Source organism: Ovis aries, chromosome X (assembly GCF_016772045.2).
Source record: "Ovis aries strain OAR_USU_Benz2616 breed Rambouillet chromosome X, ARS-UI_Ramb_v3.0, whole genome shotgun sequence".
NCBI lineage: Eukaryota > Metazoa > Chordata > Mammalia > Artiodactyla > Bovidae > Ovis > Ovis aries.
Genome location: NC_056080.1, coordinates 11,476,988 through 11,489,327, shown reverse-complemented (window position 1 = coordinate 11,489,327; position 12,340 = coordinate 11,476,988). Strand labels below are relative to the sequence as shown.

The 12,340-nt window shown below is 40.4% G+C and overlaps 1 pseudogene; it reads right to left on the bottom strand.

Moving 5' to 3' along the window:
• Positions 1–3,026: 3,026 nt before the first annotated feature.
• LOC105605354 (DNA repair protein RAD51 homolog 4-like) lies at positions 3,027–3,963 on the bottom strand (annotated as a pseudogene).
• Between the last annotated feature and the right edge of the window lie 8,377 nt (positions 3,964–12,340).

Below are 12,340 nucleotides of genomic sequence, written 5' to 3'. Positions count from 1 at the left end.
GCACTAGATGAGATGTTAACAAGAAAATAAAACTGAACAAAATCCAGTCCTTATACTGAAGAATGTATCAGCCTATCTGTCCTTGATTCAAAGAGAAATTTTATATTCATAATTTGAGTATTAATAGATTGCATGTATTCTTGACCAAAACTCTGGAGATTATTTTTTTCTGAAGCATAAGCCAACGCATCTTGTTAGCTGAATGGGAAGAAATATAGGATAGTAGTCACTATGATGGACTCTGGAATCAAAATGCTCTTGGTTTCATTCCTCAACTTACTAGCTGAACAAATGTGGACAAATCACTAAACCTCTCTGAATCTCAACTCCAGGATCTAAAATTAACACCTGCCTCATAGAGTTATGGTGGCAATTAAAAGAAATTATGTATGAAAAATGAAAAATGCTTAGCACTGTGCCTGATACATAAGAAAAGCCCAATTAAAGAAAGCTCCATTCCCCTCCCTGCCCTTCAGTGATCCAACAATGGACTATTAAGAGAATGCTACAGTGGACATCTATTATTTTGTCTACTCAGCTTCCCTTCCTTCCTATTGTACATCTTGTCCCCTTTTCTTTGCTACTCCTCAATCTTGAGGAGAACAAGTTTTGAACAAGAAAAGGAGTAAAGGTTCAGAGAAGGAGGTTAATCATAAACCTCGCAGAGGTCCCCACAGGGTCCTGTTCGCTTTCACCAGCAGACACTGCTTTGAGAACAGCCACTCCATTTGTACTTCAAAATGCATTTCTCTCCTCAATGGCCAAAGCAGATGTTGCAATGAGTGATTTTAGTGCTCTTCTAGATAGGAGAAAATGTAAGGATTTGGGCTCATAAAATCTAAAAGTATCTATCTGAAGGCCTGTTCTGCCACTTTTTTCCCAGAGCACAGATGCCTCATTCCTAATCTCCACTCTGAACTCCTTTCAGGGGGTACTGAAGGTTAGCAGCAGCAGTGGCTCAAGATTTAATCCTCACAGAAGTAGATAGCAAGTGCTGATTTTTAGTTGGCAGGGCCTCTTTATGGTCATAAATTTGACCATGGTTTGGAGGGCATTTCATGACCATTTTGTCCCATAATGCTAGGAGTGCTCATCCCCAGGCTGGCAAAAATTTTACTTATAGGCCACTCAATGTGCTATTACTGGACAAGGCCTTATTAACAGTAGTCAAAAGTCCCTGGACCACTTATCTTGCTAGTTTCCTTTGGTCCAGGAAAATATTCCCTCTTGTTGCTTCTTTGTATATCTACACTCTTACAATCATCGATCTCAAATGGAACTATATATCATCATTTTATCAGAGGCTCAGTCATATATTTGCTAATGCAAGAAACAACAATTTTGTAAAACAGGTCATGAGTTGTTGCAAATATCTCCTAATTTCAACCAGACTCAGGAGGGGAAATTTTAATTTCTTCTTTCTTGCAGCCATTTACAGGTGGGCTGGGTCAGGATCTTCCCTGTGAGCTGAACAAAGGTATTTTAATTTAACATTCATGAATGGGGGCAAGGTTCCCTGAGATGGACCATTACGTATACTTTAAGCTATAGCCAGCATCCCTTTAGTGATCAACTTGTAGCAAATGCAACAAAATACAAAGGTTAAAGTAAAAGAAACAGATCTAATATAAAGTTAATTTGTCATTCCCTACTACAGTTCCCCATTGTCAATGTCCATCCAGTCTTGTGGGAAAGAGGTGATGATAGTTTTACTGAACAGGGGTGATGAGGGGTGATTGTGGAAAGGAATTGATTAGTTGTGGGCAGGGAATAGTCCTTAGAATCTTTTGTAAATAGCACAATTCTCCTTCCTTCTTTATCTACAGTTATGTTAACCTGACGAACCCCTTAGCCCTGGTGTTATGTCATTTGTAGCTGGACTGAGGCTTTTGACTCCAGTTTCCATTCTGCTGTGTTGTGCTCAGTCACTTAGTCGTGTCTGACTCTTTGAGACCAGTTCTTATACATATCTATTAATTTCAACTTTCTGACTGTGTCATAACTGTACTTAAGGGGAAAGGTCTCCTAACATCTGTGAAAATATGAATTAAAAGCTAGTGACATTTCAGGCAAAACCAAAAAATTATAACCATATTCATCAGTTTACTCAGTCCTATCCATTAATCCTTTTTACTAACAGTTTTATGAAATTGGAGTTTCCATTAGACTTTTAAAATATCTTACCTACTTTAGCTGCTAAGTCACTTCAGTCATGTCCGACTCTGTGTGACCCCATAGACGGCAGCCCACCAGGGCTGAACAGCAAGAACACTGGAGTGGGTTGCCATTTCCTTCTCCAATGCATGAAAGTGAAAGGTGAAAGTGAAGTCGCTCAGTCGTGTCTGACTCTTCGCGACCCCATGGACTGCAGCCCACCAGGCTCCTCCGTCCATGGGATTTTCCAGGCAAGAGTACTGGAGTGGGGTGCCATTGCCTCTCCAACCTACTTTAGCAGTATGATTTAAAAGTCATCAGACACCTGTCCTCAAAATGTCCTTTCTGTGACTCTTCTTGAAGATGTGGCATCTCTGCAAAGCATCAGCTTAGCTGTCTATGAATGATAAAGTTCTTAGAAAGGCAAAGTTAAAAATCTCATCACAATGCTTCCTGACAAAGAAACTTATCCCCGCTGTTGTGACATTTGACATTTTAAGATAACAATGAAGATTGTAACATTATAGTAGGACATATCCAAATTTCAGAAACTTTATATACTTTCTAGAATGCCTATATTAATATCATTTATTCATGATGTATAATCTGAAGAGGCTTATCACTCATTTGACAATGCTTTCCATGTAGTTTAACATACCAGCCAATCCTAGTTTTACCTATAGATATAGACGTATAGATATGTAGCATCCTCTCCTGCCAATTACACTGTTTCTGGAGAGAGGACCTAAGGACTGAGATGGCTGCCCAGCCTGAGAGCTTCTCTGCAGCCCCATGGGCTGCTGGCAATGAACAGCACTGCACAGGGGACTAGAAGGCCTTGATACCTCTCTCTTTTCCAGTCAATATCTCAGTCATGTGTGATCTCCCTGTAATGCTGGGCTCTGCTCTGGCACCCTGTGGGTCCCCGTGTTCACTGTTTCTTGGAAACCTGTTGGCAGATGAGGAGATGTGGTCAGACACACCGGGTGCCAGCAGCCTGAGGCTCCTGCCCCTTGGCCAATGTCTAGGAAAAGCTGGGTGCTGGGTACAAAGCTCCAGGAGCATTTGAGGGCATGAGTGCCATGCTGAGGTCCCGGGCCACGGTCTGCAGCTCTTGGGCCAGCTGCAGTGTCAAGGTCAAGCATTCCCTCTATGGACCTCCCAGAAGTGGGATGAGCACCACAGGGACAGAGTCCACAACCACCACCTTCAGAGTCCCTGAAGAAATGCTTGCCTGCTGAATCACAGCACCTGGAAGGTCCTACAGCACCTTCAGCATTTGGAAGATATCAAATGCAGGCACCACCTGGATCCTCTGGAGAGCTCCTGCCTGCTCTTCCTGATCGAGGGTTCTGGCCTGAAGTAGGTAGAGGAGGTGGGAGGCTGTGAGGCTGCCACTGGAATCGATGTATAGGATATTCTGTTGCAGGCCATGGGCCATGTTTACAGCCACCCAAAGACATACCTGGGTTTTACTGCTACCTGGGCCTCCTGTGATTCCAGTCACTTCTCCAGTATAGAGATAAGCATCAAGCAGTTTGTCCAGGCTTCCAATGCCAATGGACAGGATGGCAGTGGAGGTCTTCAGTTCCTTGAACAGATCAGCACCATTGAAGGGGTAAGCTGAGAACTGAGCCAGCAGCGCCCACCTCAGGGTGACCAAGACCTTTAAGACAAGCCACTTTTCTGGGCTACCTCCCCCAGGTCTGCAGAAACCAGGTTGACCACTGTCTTGATCCCACCACTCTGCAGGAGCTGGACCATGTCCTGGATGAGGCCCAGGCACGGTTTGGCCTGGAGCACACCCATGTTCCCTGGGGGTCCAGGGCTACTCCACTAAGGCACATCTGCCAGGCCCTCTCCAGACACTTCCCCACTCCCACCCCAACCCCTTGGCCCCTTTCTGAACCTGGTATGGGAGGCAGGAGGCAGTGGTGGCATGCATGGTGTGGACCCCAGGGCAGCTCCTCAGTCAACTATTTTTTTTTTCCTTTGGTTGCGCCATGTTCCTTGTGGGATTTTAGTTCCCAGACCAGGGATGGAACCTGGGCCCTGGCAGTGAAGGTGCCTAACCATTCAACTGCCAGGGAATTCCAAACTTTTAATAAGAAAATCCATTAGTTTAATTAAGTTTAATCTAATCTCAACCCAACCATGCACAAGACTCCTTTTTTTTCTCAAAACATTTATCCCACTTTCCCACTGTAGTAAAAATGTTTCCTTTATTATTTTTAGTAGTTTTAATTACATATTTAAATTTGAATCCTCAAGTCTTAAAAATATTAATTTCTAGTGAAAATCAGCAGGCAAGTAATTGTTACCAAACTCTGGAGCAACTATTTTAGATAATTTTCAGAGCATAAGTATTCCTATAGAGTTTATCTAAGACTGGTTCCAAATAGGAAAAGGAGTATGTCAAGGCTGTATATTGTCACCCTGCTTATTTAACCTATATGCAGAGTACATCATGAGAAACGCTGGGCTGGAAGAAGCACAAGCTGGAATCAAGATTGCTGGGAGAAATATCAATAAGCTCAGATATGCAGATGACAGCTCCCTTATGGCAGAAAGTGAAGAGGAACTAAAAAGCCTCTTGATGAAAGTGAAAGAGGAGACTGAAAAAGTTGGCATAAAGCTCAACATTTAGAAAACGAAGATCATGGCATCTGGTCCCATCACTTCATGGGAAATAGATGGGGAAACAGTGGAAACAATGTCAGACTTTATTTTTGGGGGCTCCAAAATCACTGTGGATGGTGATTGCAGCCATGAAATTAAAAGATGCTTACTCCTTGCAAGAAAAGTTATGACCAACCTAGATAGCATATTAAAAAGCAGAGACATTGCTTTGCCAACAAAGGTCCGTCTAGTCAAGGCTATCGTTTTTCCAGTAGTCATGTATGGATGTGAGGGTTGGACTGTGAAGAAAGCTGAGCACCAAAGAAATGATGCTTTTGAACTGTGGTGTTGGAGAAGACTCTTGAGAGTCCCTTGGACTGCAAGGAGATCCAACCAGTCCATTCTGAAGGAGATCAGTCCTGGGTGTTCTTTGGAAGGACTGATGCTAAAGCTGAAACTCCAGTTCTTTGGCCCCCTCATGCAAAGAGTTGACTCACTGGAAAAGACTCTGATGCTGGGAGGGATTGGGGGCAGGAGGAGAAGGGGACAACAGAGGATGAGACGGCTGGATGGCATCACCGACTCGATGCACGTGATTTCGAGTGAACTCTAGGAGTTGGTGATGGACAGGGAGGCCTGGCATGCTGCAATTCATGGGGTTGCAAAGAGTCGGACACGACTGAGGGACTGAACTGAACTGAAAAGCTCTTATCTCAGTTGCATTTATTTATTTATTTTTTTTTAATTCACTCAAAAATTTCATCATATCAAGTTATTTTTCTTGTTGACATATTTGCAACAGATATAATAAGACTTTATAGAAATTATAATAAACCCAGGTGCAATAAAAGTATTATATTTATCTTGATGATTCTAAAGATATGCCTATATTAATTAGATCAACAAACTAACCTTAATGTCAGGTATTAACAATAGAATATTTCCCTGTTCATGGAAACCTGAAATTCATTTTGTCTAGCTTCTTTTATATATAATTTGCAAGCACCTACTATTAAGTCAATTAAATAGAGCTCTTTATAAATTTAATTTTGACAATACTTTCCAGAGGTAGAGCTATCTCATATGTATATATGTACACAAGCATGCAAACAAGAAATACTAGAGCTCTCATAGCTTCTCTTTAAAAAACTGTTATGAATTGGGTATTACAGTGTAAACTTGTGCTGTGTTAAGTCACTGTAGTTGTGTCTGACTCTTTGTGACCCTATGGACTGTAGCCCACCAGGCTCCTCTATCCATGGGATTTTCCAGGCAAGAGTACTGGAATGGGTTGCCATTTCCTCCTCCAGGGGATCTTCCCAACCCAGGGATTGAACTGAAGTCTCTTAGTTCTCCTGCACTGGCAGGCGGAAGCCCGACCAATATAAACTTACTAGCTTACAAAGAACAGTAGGAATACATTAAAGTTGCTTCCATCTAAGTAAAGCCTTAGTCATCATTTATTCTTGACAAACCCTTAGGAAGCTTATGAATTAAAGTTTGGCAGAGGGAGCATTCCCAGTAGTTATGAGGTTGTTTTAAATGTTATTCCTGCATCCTTTTTTCCCCCTTTAGTTTCAAATAACACAAACTGATTAGATAAACTCCAGAGAGCCCAGGTAGATTATTTGCATCTCAAAGGCACAAGAAGAGAAATGCAAATTCATCCTCTAACTGCTTATACAACACCCAGTCATCTTGGGCTATTTTCAGGGAACTTTTTTTCCAGTTACCAAATATCTGCTTCTATTTAAACAAACAAATAACAGTAATCATCTGCTCACATTTGCATGTCCCACTTTCAGCAAAACCAGGAAGAGAGAAAGGGATTTGGACTCAAATATGAGATATGTACATAGACACTCCCCTAAGATAAAAGTAATTGCAAAAGGCCCTATGACATGGGCTTCCCTGATAGCTCAGTTGGTAAAGAATCTGCCTGCAATGCAGCAGAACCTGGTTCGGGAAGATCCACTGGAGAAGGGATAGGCTACCCACTTCAGTACTCTTGGGCTTCTCTTGTGGCTCAGCTGGTAAAGAATCTGCCTGCAATGCATGAGACCTGGATTTGATCTCTGGCTTGGGAAGATCCCCTGGAGAAGGGAAAGGCTACCTGCTCCAGTATTTTGGCCTGGAGAATTCCACAAACTGTATAGTCCATGGGGCCGCAGAGTCAGACAAGACTTTCACTTTCACTATGATATAATAGCTGAGCCATTAGCTGTTAAGATCTTAGGGAATCCTTTTCTTTCATTAATGGGAGCATCTCTTAGTTTTGCAAGAATACCTCAAGGGACTATAAGATGGAACAGAGCTCTGATCATCCATACTTAATTATTCATGGCTGGTGTTATCAAATATCAAGCAAACAATTCAAATTAGTCTCTCAGGGTGACAGTTTCCTAGTTCCAAAAAGGAAGATTCCCAACCAATGCCCCATCAGTCCAAAAGGGGAGAACCCCAATCAATGCCCCCCAAAGATGAAGCTGAATGAATATGTCTGTGTACACATTATACCTGTGAGATATTTCTACCTCTTAAAAATATTATCAAAATTGAATTTATAAAGAGTGCAAGTTAAAGGTAATAGCTTACAAATTAAATATATTTTTAAAAAAACTGACCAAAATGACTTTCAGGTTCACATGAAGTGGGGAATATTTAATATTAAGTTATTAACTGGTATTAAAGTTTGTTGATCTAATTAATTAGACATATGTTTAGTCATCAACATTAAGCATAATACTTTATTGTACTTAGGTCTAATAAAAGTCAAATAAGGCCTTATTATATCTGTTGCAAGGAAAAAAAAATGATATGATGAAACTTTACAGGAAATGAAAATGAGATAAGTATTTTTGGGTTGGGACTTTCCTGGTGGTCCAGCAACTGATACTTTGCCTTTTAATGCAGGGGGAGCAGGTTCAATCCCTGTTCAGTAAGCTAAGATCCCACACACCTTGTGGTAAAAAAAAAAAAAAAAATCAAAACATAAGACTGTAGAAATATGTAACAAATGCAATAAAGACTTTTAAAAAATTGTCCAAAACCAAAGGAAAAAAAAAGAGTTTTGGGGTAAACTCTTTAAAATTAACTATGTTTTAGAAATGTCTACCGAAAGAAAGGCAATGCCAAAGAATGCTCAAACTACCGCACCATTGCACTCATCTCACATGCTAGTAAAGTAATGCTCAAAATTCTCCAAGCCAAGCTTCAGCAATATGTGAACCATGAACTTCCTGATGTTCAAGCTGGTTTTAGAAAAAGCAGAGGAACCAGAGATCAAATTGCCAACATCCGCTGGATCATGGAAAAAGCAAGAGAGTTCCAGAAAAACATCTACTTCTGCTTTATTGACTATACCAAAGCCTTTGACTGTGTGGATCACAATCAACTGTGGAAAATTCTGAAAGAGATGGGAATACCAGACCACCTGACCTGCCTCTTGAGAAATCTGTATGCAGGTCAGGAAGCAACAGTTAGAACTGGACATGGAACAATAGACTGGTTCCATATAGGAGAAGCAGTATGTCAAGGCTGTATATTGTCACCCTGTTTATTTAACTTCTATGCAGAGTACATCATGAGAAACGCTGGACTGGAAGAAACACAAGCTGGAATCAAGATTGCCGGGAGAAATATCAATAACCTCAGATATGCAGACGACACCATGCTTTTGGCAGAAAGTGAAGAGGAACTAAAAAGCCTCTTGATGAAACTGAAAGAGGAGACTGAAAAAGTTGGCTTAAAGCTCAACATTCAGAAAACTAACATCACAGCATCTGGTCCCATTGCTTCATGGGAAATAGATGGGGACACAGTGGAAACAGTGTCAGACTTTATTTTTTTTGGGCTCCAAAATCATTGCAGATGGTGATGGCAGCCATGAAATTAAAAGACGCTTACTCCTTGGAAGGGAAGTTATGACCATCCTAGACAGCATATTCAAAAGCAGAGACATTACTTTGCCAACAAAGGTCCGTCTAGTCAAGGCTATGGTTTTTCCAGTGGTCATGTATGGATGTGAGAGTTGGACTATGAAGAAAGCTGAGCGCCGAAGAATTGATGCTTTTGAACTGTGGTGTTGGAGAAGACTCTTGAGAGTCCCTTGGACTGCAAGGAGATCCAACAAGTCCATTCTGAAGGAGATCAGTCCTGGGTGTTCTTTGGAAGGACTGATGCTAAAGCTGAAACTCCGGTACTTTGGCCCCCTCATGCAAAGAGTTGACTCATAGGAGAAGACTCTGATGCTGGGAGGGATTGGGGGCAGGAGGAGAAGGGGACGACAGAGGATGAGATGGCTGGATGGCATCACCAACTTGATGGACATGAGTTTTGGTAAACTCCAGGAGTTGGTGATGGACAGGGAGGCCTGGCGTGCTGCGATTTATGGGGTCACAAAAAGTCAGACACAACTGAGTGACTGAACTGAACTGAACCCGAAATGATCTCTCTAGATAATTCGGTAACTCAGACTTCCAGAGTTGTGCTAATTTAAGTTATGGAAATTTGCTGAATAGCTAGATCATTAAGAAAAAAAGATACTGATATAGAGCAATTACTGAACAGAAACTAAAGGTATTTAGGACTATTAATGAATATGTCTAGAGGTGCCACCCTGAGACGTTCTCTATAAGGAAACAAATGTTTTTAGAAATTATCACTGATGTTTATGTTCTCCAGTCTACAAAATGCTAATATAAAAAACAGTTCCTAATTGCTTACTTCTTAGCTTTCACTAGAAATTAATGTTTTTAAGAGTTGAGTATTCTAATTTAAACATGCAATTAAAGCTAAAAGGAGCAAATGGAAACATCTCAGTATACAGTAGGAAAGCAGAATGTGTGTTTTCAGTAAAGAAGGTATGAGGGATGAAATTACATTTTACTGAGAAAAAAATGTATTCATGGTCAGTATTTATTAAATTTAAAGTTAATTAAGTAAATTCATTGTTACATGAGCGAGTACAAGACTGAAATTTGAACAAAATTTCTTTTTCCTTAGAATATCAGAAACTTAATCTTTTTATTTAGTTATTTATCTATTTATTTTTGGCTGAGCTGGGTCCTTGTTGCTGCATGCAGACTTGCTCTAGTTGTGATGAGTGGGGACTACTCTCTAGTTGTAGTGTGCGGGCTCCTCATTGAAGTGATTTTTCTTGTTGTGGAGCATGGGCTCTAGGGCAGGTGGGCTTCAGTAATTGTGATGCACGGGTTCAGGAGTTGTGGCGCGCAGGCCCATCTGTTCCACAGCATGTGAGATCTCCCAGGACCAGGAATGCAACCTGTGTCCCCTGAATTGGCAGGCAAACTCTTAACCACTGGCCCACTGGCAAAGTCCCTGAATGAAGTTTCTTAGAATGCTTCTTTTTGATAACAGATTGTGTGTTTTTGTCCTTAAGTAATCTGTATTAAAAAAAAATCTTTTTCTGATTTTAGTTAAATGAATATGTATTATTTCACAATGACCTATGATCCTGCTGTGTTTTGAAACCTTTTTGATATTTTTAACCAACTTACCAAATATTAAAATCTAACTAAAAGTCTCTTAGCCTCCAGCTGACTCTATGATGCTTCAAAGGAGTGTCTCTGAGACATCTCAGCGAGGAATGTTAAACGAAGTTTACATGGTATGTTAAATTACTTCAAAAATATTGTCAAGTGATTGGAGATGAATCTTAGGTTATAGTATATGGATAATATCATTAACACAGATATTCCAAAATTTATATGGATTCCTAAAATCTGATATGCCCTGAGTTAATGTTGTCAGTTATGATTCTAGTTATTATCTTAAAATGTTATATTACAGAAATACCCAAGTTTCTTTCTAATTGCATTGTACTCAGATTTTCAACCATGCTAAGTTTTGTCTTTTATAGAAAATAATCATTTTTTTTGCACTGATGTTTTCTTAAGAAGACTCATAAAATGGGCTTTTTTAAAAAAACAAAATAAATATAAGTTTTAAATCCAGATCAACAGGAATTACATGAGACCAAATTAACTGATGAATATGATTTATGTTACGAATTTTGGGGAAATTATAGTAGCTTTAATTTTTGTTTTCCAGAAAAACTTTCCTCTTATACCATGACCTATGACAAGTTGATAAAATACACCTTTGTAAATAAAGATGAAACATTTATCTTTTTGTCTATCTGATCTGTCCAGAATTTGGCTTCTCCAGTTGGTCTCCTGTGGACTTGATGGTTTATTATAACTGGATTATAACTAGTTATACTAATCAGTTTTAATTTGTTCTTTGTTTCCAAATAGTTTGATTTGTATCTGCCTGCTACACTATGACTCTGTCAATATTACTAGCTACATTGCTTATAACCTATATTATAAGATTGTTTGTCTCTTACAGTACCCAGTGTATAACCAGGCCTCCAAGAAAATTGATGATGACTAAACATCTTGCCAACAAAGGTCCGTCTAGTCAAGGCTATGGTTTTCCAGTAGTCGTGTATGGATGTGAGAGTTGGACTGTGAAGAAGGCTGAGCGCCAAAGAATTGATGCTTTTGAACTGTGGTGTTGGAGAAGACTCTTGAGAGTCCCTTGGACTGCAAGGAGATCCAACCAATCCATCCTAAAGGAGATCAGCCCTGGGATTTCTTTGGAGGAAATGATGCTGAAGCTGAAACTCCAGTACTTTGGCCACCTCATGCGAAGAGTTGACTCATTGGAAAAGACTCTGATGCTGGGAGGGATTGGGGGCAGGAGGAGAAGGGGATGGCAGAGGATGAGATGGCTGGATGGTATCACTGACTCGATGGCTGTGAGTCTGAGTGAACTCCAGGAGTTGGTGATGGACAGGGAGGCTTGGCGTGCTGCGATTCATGGGGTCGCAAAGAGTCGGACACAACTGAGTGACTGAACTGAACTGAAACATCTTGAGGAAATAAATCACATGTATGACTTTTATAGAATAATTGTAATAGTATGATTTGAGGTATGTGAAGAAGCAACAAGGGAAAACATTTCCTGGATCATAATAGACTAATAAGACATAGGATCCAGAGAATCTTAATTATCAACAGGGCCTAATCCAGAAATTAGCAACTGGAGTGGCCTATCAATAAGAATTTTCACATGATTTGGAATGAGCCTCCCAGTGCTGTGGGACAAAAATTGATCATGAAATGTCTCCCAAATATTGGTTGAATTTGGGACCAAAAGGAGGAACTGAGAAATGGAATACTACCTGCCATATCAGTAAACAAAGGACGTCACAGTCATCAGGGAATGCAGTCACCAGCCACCCTCAGCTGGCGAGCCCTGAAGGAACTCAGGAAGGAAAAGAGCACCTGCTTGTCTAGCAGCCATCAGATTGTAGCCACTCCTCATGGTGAGCCCTGAGGGAACTCAGGCTGTGAAAACACAGCCATATAGGTGAGGTACATATAAAAGGAAGGATTTCAACAAACCCAGACTCTTACATTTTCCCATATAGAGAAAAGCACTACATTCCTTAACAAGAAATATCTTGTTTTCCTTTATTAACAATAATCTTTTGTTCCTAACTATCTGCTATTTGTTGCAAAACTCATATATATCTTGG